The sequence below is a fragment of the Teleopsis dalmanni genome, chromosome 1 (assembly GCF_002237135.1).
Source record: "Teleopsis dalmanni isolate 2A chromosome 1, ASM223713v2, whole genome shotgun sequence".
Lineage (NCBI taxonomy): Eukaryota > Metazoa > Arthropoda > Insecta > Diptera > Diopsidae > Teleopsis > Teleopsis dalmanni.
The window spans coordinates 232085256-232094997 of NC_051846.1; the positions used below are offsets into that span (position 1 = coordinate 232085256).

Genomic DNA, 9742 nt, shown 5'->3' on the forward strand with positions numbered 1-9742 from the left:
AAGTTTGATTAAAAGATTATTAACATCATAAATTTTGAGAGTTTTATTTATTAGCAAGGTTAATAGACCCTAGCTAAAATATAAATCATTTTCATGAATACGTTAAAGATAAAACTTAGTACTATTTAAATGTTGAAAGTAATCATGATAATAGCAACTTTCACTTTCAACACAAAAATATTTATGGAATATAAGAATAGGTGTTAAATGATTTAAAATTGTTTTAAGTACGAGACTTTATTTCTCAGCTCAAAACAAATATTAAATATCCCAAATATTTGACGTGGGAGCCAAGCTCACTTAAATTAAAACTAATAACAAAAAGGAATAGAATTGTTATACTTTTACCCTTAATATAATATTCAATGACCTTAAATGTGAAAATAACGAACTAATGCAAATTTGTATTCAAATTAATGTAGAGCATTATTGGACAGTATAGACTGACTCCTCAGCAGACTGGGTATGTAAAACGAAAGATAGAACGGAGCTAAGACGCTCGATGATTCATGCGACAGATATGAATATGAAATTTTGGGCAGAAACCGTCAATACCGTAGTTTCGTTTGAAATCGTACGGTCTCCAGTTAGTAAGGTGGACGAAAGAACAACATATATGTTACTATTTAGTCGCAAATTATAAAGACCCCCACTCAATAAAAAATAAATTTTATTATATATATAATAAACAGTTAATGGGAACACATTTTATATATAACTAACATCAATTGATCAATTAATCAATTTTATCACAAACCCCCGGCAATTGCTACAATAATTATATTATTTACTCACTAGACATCACATCAATCATACGTATGTTATCTATTAATGTTATAACTTCATTGCAACAATAATTTGAAGAAAAATACTTATTGTATTCTATAAATATTAAAATTATATGTTATCAAGCTCTTCTCCCGAGATATGAAGATTAATTAAATATATGTTAAGTATTATAAATAAATAGGACGTTTTAAATACAGAAAATTTTCACTTTTCACTCTCCTATTAAAAGAAATTAATTAAAAAATAGTAGAAAATCCATTCTTTACGAATAAAACTAGTAGCTTCATAAATTAACTCTGAGTCATTAACTTCCATAACGTGACTATAAAATTTACTAAGCTCAGATAATTCAAGGCATTATGTAGTAAATGACTATATTAAAATGAAATGTTTTGCTTGTGTGAACAACTATTAATTTAGCTTAGATAACTAGATAATATATAATTATATATATACTTTTAAGAAATATAAGATTTCTAGTAAAATATTTTTCTTCTGACCTTGTATGTACAGCTACAACACGAAGTTATCATAATAATTATCCTTGAACAGCAGTAAACTTTCTAAAGCATCAACATACTCATCCTCTTCCACTCTATCAACTCCAACATTTTGAAACGATGTAGTTTTGCAGTTTTCATTTGCTAAGCTTCACGATGCAATGTGTCCACTGTATTCCCTAACTCAATGGAACACTCCGTTGTTCCTGGTTATACTACCCTTTCCGCTGGTTAACCTTTTGTTGTTGTTGTTGCATTTGAGACGACATTGCAAATCCTGCTGCTACCCATTTGGCCCGACGATAAACGCGATCTTGGGTACTGATTTGAATAAACATAGGCGGAACCCGTATGGAATCAGACATAGGTACATCTAAATTATTTAAAATAAAAAAACTTTTGAATTATTTTAAATTATCATAACTTACTTGAGTTTTCTAAAAGTACGAGTATATTTTTAGATATATTCGTCATTCAAATATTTAGAGGCCAAGCCGCTAAATCCATTATAGCAATCAAAAATTGTTTGGAATCCTTGCAAAAATTCGCACTCCTCCACATATTGCCGTATTTTGTCACAAAAGTCTTCACTTCAGTTTTCCATAATTCAACGCCACAAGAATATGTATCAAAAGTTTGGTTGTCTACTGAATGTTTAAAATTGTTCACAACATTTACGGTCCGTGGAGGACTGGGTTATGAAGAATAACCCATGAATTGATATCTTCAGCTAAACTGTAATTAGTTTCTTCTATAGATGCATCTGGATTGCCCACCAAGACTTTTTATTATGAATTTCTAACTTTTCCCTTAACTCCGAATTGTTGTCACGTGCCAAATGCTTAAGAGAGTCATTCATATCCACGAACATCTAAAGAGTGTAATTAGTTTGACGTTAAAATAAAAAATTATATATAATTAAATATAAATTACTTCAAAAGAAAGTTGACATATACGTACATAAATAAAAATTTAAATAAAAAAAAATAAGCCTATTTGACTTCTTAATTTAATATAGTTAAAATTATTTTATCCAAATTACAAATTATTAATTATTATTCTATTATAAATTTTAATTTCTTTTATTTCTATTTCGTAATTTTCTTCCAAAAATTTGGCATCGTGATTTCGTGAAAATGTCGTCGGACGCATGGGCGTCATGAACAAAGGACTCAACATGAAATAACAACTGCATTGAAAGATAATCTGTGATGGCAGGCATCTAGCCAGAGGGGGATCAAAAGGTTGAATTCCTATCCTATTCCCGAAATGAATTGATTAACTATATTTTTATATATGTATAGTCATTATTCATGGCAGACTAATAAAAAAATATTTTAAATTACAGTTTTGACTCAATACCTACAACCGTCAGTCTCACTTATTTGAATAAAAATTTTCCAAAAAGTTGAAGTCGATGCCTAAATCAATCCAGGAAAAATGTTTGGAGGGCATTATGTTTTAAGCAGTTAACCTAATTCCCTCCAAACATTGCTGTGTTGCATTGGATTTGAGCTATTGTAAAAAGAACTAAATGAATTTTGAATATTTCAAATATTCCTATATATGTTCAAGTTAAGATATAATTTCATATTAACAATTAATTCTAATTATTAACCCCCATAAATTCATAATCATACATAGACGGTGTGCGGCTTTGAAATATAATTTGCCCCGTCTAAAAAAAAAACATAAACACTATGCTAATATCCGCGCTGTGCCAGAAAATTGGTACCGGCAGAAACAAACAAAAGCATCCGTTGGGCAATACTTTGTCTCAAGAATGCTTCTCACAAAAAAGCTAAAAATGCAATTTCAGATTTCTTTGTTTCTCTTTGAAAAATGATTTAATAAATTTTAATTCTAAAGTTTTAGTTTTTAAGTAATTCTAAACCTGAGCAGACGTTCAGAAAATAAAGTATTCAAAACTCAAATTAAATTTGTATAATTTTTTTTTTGGTTTAAATACCAATTAAAAATATAATTTATATATGTAAATTTAATACAATAATTAGTGGGCTGAGATATTTCAACTAATCGTAGAAAATAAAATATTAGAAAAAAATAATATATAATTTATGCAGTAACGATATTCTTTCGCAAATACTCACCAGAAATTTTGTCTTCAAATATTTGAGAGTTATCTTTAATCTCTATTTGACCATTCGGTTTCCAAATATTTGACAAGCAACTGCGCATTTCACCTAACGTAAGTCCGCCATTTTGGACTTTTGTTTTTTGAAATATTTAATACGTGGCAAGACATTTTACGTGGAGGCTCAGCATTTTTACAAACATTTAGCGCGTTCACTTCCCGGATATCTGATAAACGATTGCTCAATTTAGATTATAACAGTCCTTATTTAATCATTTTGCACTTTTATTTTATAGATTTTTGTGTAACGAACACGCTCTTCACGTACCGCAATTCGTGCATTTTCACGAATGTTTGCCGATTTGGGTCCATGAATTTTTTCCAAGCGCCCACATTTTTTTCCACTATTAACTATTAAAAATGTAATCACCTTTTTAAGCCGGCCATTATTTTTTCACGATTAATAATTTATCACCTTCTTAGGGCGACCACGTTTCTTTAAATTATTAATTTCTATGTGCCTCTAACTTTCATTTTCACTACATTATTCCGTCACATGTCCGAACCAATCAAGATGTACAAATAGAATGAGTTTCGTTCAGCTTCCGTTTTTACATTCGTTTCCAATAAGTTCCTTTTAAATAATAGTGTTGCCATTAATAGCCGATTTTAAAAGAGTCAATCAAATGTTGTCTTTTTCAGATGTGAATATGGAGGCATTCACACCAATTCTTTTAGTTGGTTACAACGTCCAATTCATATCCTAATAGGACGTTTAATTGTTATTTTGATATGTAACCCAATCCAAAGTAATTTTTGGTAAAAACTATTAAAATGAGGTTTAACAATCAAAATATATATTTCAATTAATAAATTTCTTGAATTAAGGAAAAAAACTTAAACATTATTATATAAAAAGCTGCAGTATTTTTATTACCAAAACAATATATATATGAATATTCATTATATCTAGCCTACTATATTAATTATATTGGAATTAGAAACATTTCAATAATAAATTACAGTATTACTATGAACGAAACACGATATAAGATCAAATATACATTATATCTAGCGTAAAATAATCTGAAATTCAAAATTGAAGGGAGGTTGACACCTCACTATATCTTCATACTAGACAATATAATGTATCGTTGAAATGGAATATCCGAGGAATATTTCTGGAATATTCTAATTTCGCACAGCTAAATTTTAGAGCCCATTCAAGTTGGTGAATTCACTTTTCAAGTAGTTGCAATTAATGGCAACAATGACATCGGTGTTTGTTTAAAATAAGATAGTTCATAGGATTTCAATACAATATAAGAATCTATATCTAATTCCATTCCAAGATTACAAATAATCAAAATCGTGTAAATATTTAAACTAATTCTCAAAGATTCGTGTTAAACACGAACGAGCACGACTTCTGACTTCATTAAATCAGTCATTTAGCATATGACGACATCAGTCAAATTTTAGTAGTAACTAATACTAGAAAAATGTTTTCAGAATCTTTTAATTATTTATGAATTGTATTATGAAAGGCAATAATAAAATAAATTGTTTCAATATAAAATAAATACACGTTCATATTTTTGATTTAACCATATTTTGATTTTTGTTTCGTCTTATAGGTTTAAGTGTCAAAAGTTAAGATATGAGATATAAGATTTAAGATATATTCGCAGGCTTAGAGTTTTCCGAAACGCTTGAAAGTATAACATCTATAAGACGAAAATTTTTGCTAATTAGCTTTCTTTCATAAATATGTTATTATCAAAGGCGATTAAGTTGAACGAATCAGCTGATTACTAACGTCACAACTAATTCAGACTTTAAATGTTAGGAAAGCATATTAATTTCGATAACATTATGTAGTAAAACATGATTTGGCTATGATTTATTATATTATTATATTCACTCTGTCTTGCACAGTCATTGCAAGGTACACGAAGTGTAAGAATGCGAGAATTCCTCTGGCACAGAATTGTAACAGCAAAATGAAACAGCTGTTTTTGCAGCATACCACATCCACATGAGAAACAACTGATGTCAAAACAGCTGTTTTTTCATTTTTCGTTTTGTTGCGATCATATATGCATGGATTTAGGTATAGCAAGATTGGTAGCAATTGCACAAAACTTTGTGAGTATATTTTGTTGTTGTGCATTGCAAGCTCACACAATCTGTGCATTTTTTGCACTTTGCAATGAATTTGCAAAATAGATTGAATACTCCTATAGACTTACATGTTAGTATGAATTTCAATTTTAATAAGCAATCTTCGTAAGTCATTAATATTTTGAATGACTTGGGGGTTCCGACGCTTGCTAAAATAATCACGCTTTATGTTGATGCACATAAAAAAGGGCTTAAAGTTTAATGCGACACAGAAGCTTAATCACTTCATTAAACAAAAGACCTCGCACGACGGATTACAATAACCAAACCGTCTGGTTTAATCAATTACATTACATATTAATCATTATATTATAATATTATAGATATAGGCTGATATCGACTATTTTAAGTCTTCGTTGTAAAATTTTCCTAATTAATTGTTTTTTTATTACCCAGTCGCAATTGAATAAAATTGAAAAATAATATTTTACTAGCAATTGCACAAAAATTGCTAATAAAACACAGAACAAAATTTTCTGTTTTATGAATTCTGGAAAATATACGTATAATAATTTCACACAGATGAGATCAAATTCTCCACACTCTCCAATAAGGTTGCTACATCTAGTCCTAAATAATACGATTTTAGTTAAAATTTGTCAAAATAGGTACAACAAGCAAAGTTTGAGAAATGAGCGTAAGTGAATAAAAAATATATTATTAAAAAAGTATTGCTAAATATATACTTTTAGAAAAAAATAATTAAAAAAAAAAATCGCTTGCAACTGGAGTTGCCCGTAACCCAAACTTTTGCACCGAAATAAAGCAATTAATGGTTGGAATGGGTGTGAAAGAATATAGCACGGAAAGTGTTAATCAGTTGAATGATCTGTTAATTAATTTCATAAAAAATTTGATGAAAGCAGCAATTAAAAATGCCTCTAAAACAAAATTGGATGCCCCAGCTATCCTGAAGGCTCTTAGCTATGATTCGGCAAAACACGATCAGGCACAATACATAATACAATCTGAAGAATTGATTGGCAAAACACGTCGGGATGTATCTGGAACAAAAATGAGTATGAAAAATCTTAATAAGTTAGTTTGAAAAAATAAGAATCAGACGCAGATAAATTATGTTTCTGTAGTTTTATTGATTAAATAAAATTAGCTGAAGAAGTTAATGACTTATTACTAATATTAATTTTCAATACAAATCGACAAAATTGGCTTATGTTAGTGTATAGACTGGGGTTCTTGTACAGTTAGGCTAGTGTGCAGTTTACTTGCTGTGTTGTGAAGCATATATTCTGTTCTATGTTAAATTTCAAGGTAGACATATTAAAAAAACTTAAACGCGTTATAACACAATATAAATTACTTTGTTAAAATGATTACATTGCTATATGGGTAAACTAAATAACGATTCTGAAATAACAATCGGTCGTACTCATCTGACATGCGTTAATGTGATTTTTTTACTGCAGAAGTAGTTGAAGACAATAACCACGAAAAATATTTGACGGATTCAGTCAATCGACTATATTGCAACAGTTAATTGCAAATACAACAGTTATTTTCCTTCGACTGCCAGTGTCTCTGGCGACGACACTGGATACAATTTAAATTTCAAAATACAAATTTCTATTACAATATTTTCATTCTATTAACTTAAGGGTGTTACCTCCTTCAATTTTTATTATAAATCTTCTATTATTTTTATCAATTTTCAGAATCTTCAACTTTACAAAAGCATAGGACTTTATGAAAGAGTCCTATTCCTAACACTATAGATTTGACGATTTTAAAATATAAATGGAAATAATGATATAAAATTTTAAAGCCGAAATCATTAAACAATTTTTAGTTTCTTGATATCAAAAAAATTTTGTTCAAATAGTTCGGATTTTGATTAAATGAGCTAATTAATTTACTATTCATTACAACAACGATTTAATATATATAAATAAGTACATATGACTTCATATTCTACTAAGCCCACTGGGAGACTCCTTTCTAATCATCTTCTTCTCAGTTCTCGTTATGACAGAATTTAATTCACTGTTTGCGTGCTGTCGCTAGATTTGGTTGATATCGATATCGTTTGCTTTGAACCATGTTGTGGTCACAATTGTTCTGTTATTTTAACCAGAATTACCTAATTCATTCGGAAAAGTGAACTCATTTGAACTCAATTTTGTGGGTCTATCAGTCTTTTCCAGATGTATCTATACTCAGCTGATTTTCTCGAAGCACTTATGTTGTTTCTAATGAGTTTGGTTTCTTTTGCCAATTAGTAGCTTTAGCTTTCTTCTAGAACCTATGTCAGTTGCATCATTCGAAACAGTTTAAAATTCATAACACACACTCTCAGACACATTAGTCTATGAGTTCCTGTAAATTCTTTCAAGTAAGCCTTAATTATAATTAATTAAGGGAACCAAGAAATTCTTGGTTCTTTCAAGCAACCAAGAATTTCCGTTGTTTTGTTTTGGTCACACTAAAGTATTTAATATGAAGACTGAAAGTCATGAGGACACTGCCAATTCAGATGTCAAGATTTTCAAGTTTTTTTTCGACTACTTACCAGTACTACTAATAGAAGATTGCGTTTCAATAGCCAATTCTCTACGTTTTGAATTGTTTCACTGCATTTCACTGAAACATGTGATTTGGTTTTTAATACAACTTCTACAGTGCAACTAACTATTGCCACTCTTTTTGATTTTTGTATCCCTAAGATTCCAGCTTAGGTGTCATATATTAACGTATTTTCTGAGAAATAGCTTCTAATATTTTTTAGCAAATGAACAGTTCCTTGTAAGTCTACAAGAAATTAACTATATAATCTCAACTTGCTAAGTTGAGTACATGTTTTTCATCTAATCTAACCACTGCACACATTTTATCGTCTCCTAATCATCTCATTCTTACAGTAGTGATAGTGATTGATACTTGATTAAAGTCATACTGATTTTCTGACAGACCTACTCGGATTTTTCCAAATTTTAGTAGATTATAAATATTTTTTCACATATTTTTTCTATGGTCAATGTGTTCCTTTTGGAATAAATACTTACTTTTATTTTTCCATCGCATGGGAATATGCAATAGAGACGCATCGAGAACCGGTACAGTTAAAAATTTAATTATTTTTATAAGTTCGAATGGGTTTTATATTGCAATTCATATTTGAATAATGTGATGCGTCCTAAATATATAAATTGAATTAAAATTTTGACTGCGATTATTTCAATAATTGAATTTTCATAATGATAACTTTCTCTGACGTCAAAAATTTTGTTTGGTTAACAATACTTTCCTTCTAATACCTTGTAAACTCTTGATAATCTAAGTGTCTTCAGCAGTAAGAATTAATGAATCAATCATGAAAGGAAAAGGATGTTTTTAAATCATTCATTCATTCCAATGTTCTATCGACTGGTTTATTTTTTAATAAAGGATATTTACAATTCAAGATATATAAGATTTATCTAGTCTTGTGAGAAAAGTTTTGAATTCTTTATATTGTTCTGTTAGAATTTTCCCTGCTTTTTCATTAATTTAATGTATGAATTCCTTTCCCTTAAAATTATTATTTGTATTTATTTTATACTAAATACTATTGGCATTTCCTACCAGTTTGACGTCACCTAAAGCGTAAAAAAGATTTGGAGGCTGTCGAATATATTCTTATTTATTAAAAAGTCCACACTATTAAGAAATGTGATAAGTCCAGTAAGGCTACAAACTTAAGTGAGCATCTCTCTATTTCCACTGTCCTATAATGGGCTCGGCTCCTTCCATTTCTATTCGTCTATTATACTACCGAAAGAGGAAAATATCAAATAGAAATAAAAAAAAAAATTTACTGATGATAGAGAGAAGTAAATTATTATTTAAAATTATTTTAATTATTTATATTAATTGATAAAGAAATAGAAAATTATTAAAGCATTATCTAATGATGAAATGTTATTATATAAAATAATAAAATCTATAATTATAATTTTGATCAAATGTGCACTCTTTAAACTCCTATTTTAAAGTATATATTAAGACTTACTTTTCTGACTGTAGGTTTTTTATGATCAATATAATCCTAAATCAACAAATTTTATACGAAAATGAGCTTGTCAAGGTAAAGATGATGCTAATTTTGGCTTTGCTGAAACTTTAAATCCCTTCACACAAAATTTTGTATCTACATCGACGTCTCATTTACATTTTACGA

The 9742-nt window shown here is 29.0% G+C and overlaps 1 long non-coding RNA gene across 1 annotated transcript; it reads right to left on the reverse strand.

Annotated features, from left to right (window-relative positions):
• Positions 1 to 1031: 1031 nt before the first annotated feature.
• LOC119672633 lies at positions 1032 to 3898 on the reverse strand. Its single transcript, XR_005251935.1, has 3 exons — positions 3401 to 3898; positions 1718 to 2160; positions 1032 to 1662 (listed from the first exon to the last, which is right to left on the reverse strand). It is a non-coding gene; the product is annotated as an uncharacterized LOC119672633 (long non-coding RNA).
• Positions 3899 to 9742: the final 5844 nt, after the last annotated feature.